The sequence below is a fragment of the Penaeus monodon genome, chromosome 30 (genome assembly GCF_015228065.2).
Source record: "Penaeus monodon isolate SGIC_2016 chromosome 30, NSTDA_Pmon_1, whole genome shotgun sequence".
Taxonomy (NCBI): domain Eukaryota; kingdom Metazoa; phylum Arthropoda; class Malacostraca; order Decapoda; family Penaeidae; genus Penaeus; species Penaeus monodon.
Window position 1 is genome coordinate 17,562,920 of NC_051415.1, and position 1,046 is coordinate 17,563,965.

General features: G+C 38.2%; 1 pseudogene; it reads left to right on the forward strand.

Annotated features, from left to right (window-relative positions):
* LOC119592583 overlaps positions 1-1,046 on the forward strand; it is a 12,271-nt pseudogene that overhangs the window by 3,943 nt on the left and 7,282 nt on the right.

A 1,046-nucleotide genomic window follows, 5' to 3' on the forward strand; every position in this document is an offset into this window, starting at 1 on the left:
TGATGTCAGTCAAGGCCCTGTTAAAATCTTCATATTTTTTAACCTTAAATTCTAAAATCTGATATTTTTTCAGTCCAAAGTATCTGACGACGTGAGCAGACACGACCATCCGCTTTTCTACAACCAGACGATCCTGACCGTCGACCAAGAGAAAGTCCTTAAGTTGGTGGGTGGAAACTGGCGGCCGAACCATGCAGGGTGGACTGGGGGAAGTACGGGCAATCCGAAGTCCTGCTCGGAAGCGAGTCTCCCAAAAAATTTTGCAAACCCCCGGGGGTGTTTGCGCTCCTCTCCGAGAGAGCAAGCGGGACCCCAAGTCGCAGAATGGTGGCCCGGGGGGGACTGACTTCCTACTGCAGGTGTTAACCTCTCCTAATGGTACCAATACCGATACGTTTTAAAAACATTCACCTTTTTTTTTTTATACTATGATAAATGTTATCCTGGATAGTATGAAAAAGGGATTGTTTTTCTGGACATGCTCGGGGATGGACTGCTCCATGCCAATTATCCGACCCCGTATAAACAAATGAACAAACACAAAAATGACATATATTCACATGAGATCGACTGTTTTCCCGAATAATGATTTGTATTGTTCAGCAAAGAAATGAAGTACAAAATATCGGAAAAAATGTACCTCTAAATTTTTCAAGTTATATTGGGGTATATGATACAAATGCGCTAAGAAAATTAACATGCAAAAAACTTAGTCCGTCTGTTAATTCCATATGCTGATATACCAAGTACATCTTACATATGATGTTATATAAAAATGGCGAAATAAATACTCGACTTTTTAAACTGATGTGCATTTTTTTTCTCAACACATTACCAAAACAACAACTTGTTTGAATAGCCTGAAGAAAAATGATTTTCATGCTGTGCTATTATTCTAGGGGTTTAAAAAAAAAGCGAGTATTTTTACCATTAAATAAATTTTTGTTTTTAGTCTTTCTTTTCCTCTTTGCGTTATACGAATACTTCATACGAAAAAAGTAGAACGTCATTAAGAGAAACGGTTCTTAGAGCAAATAAGACACGTT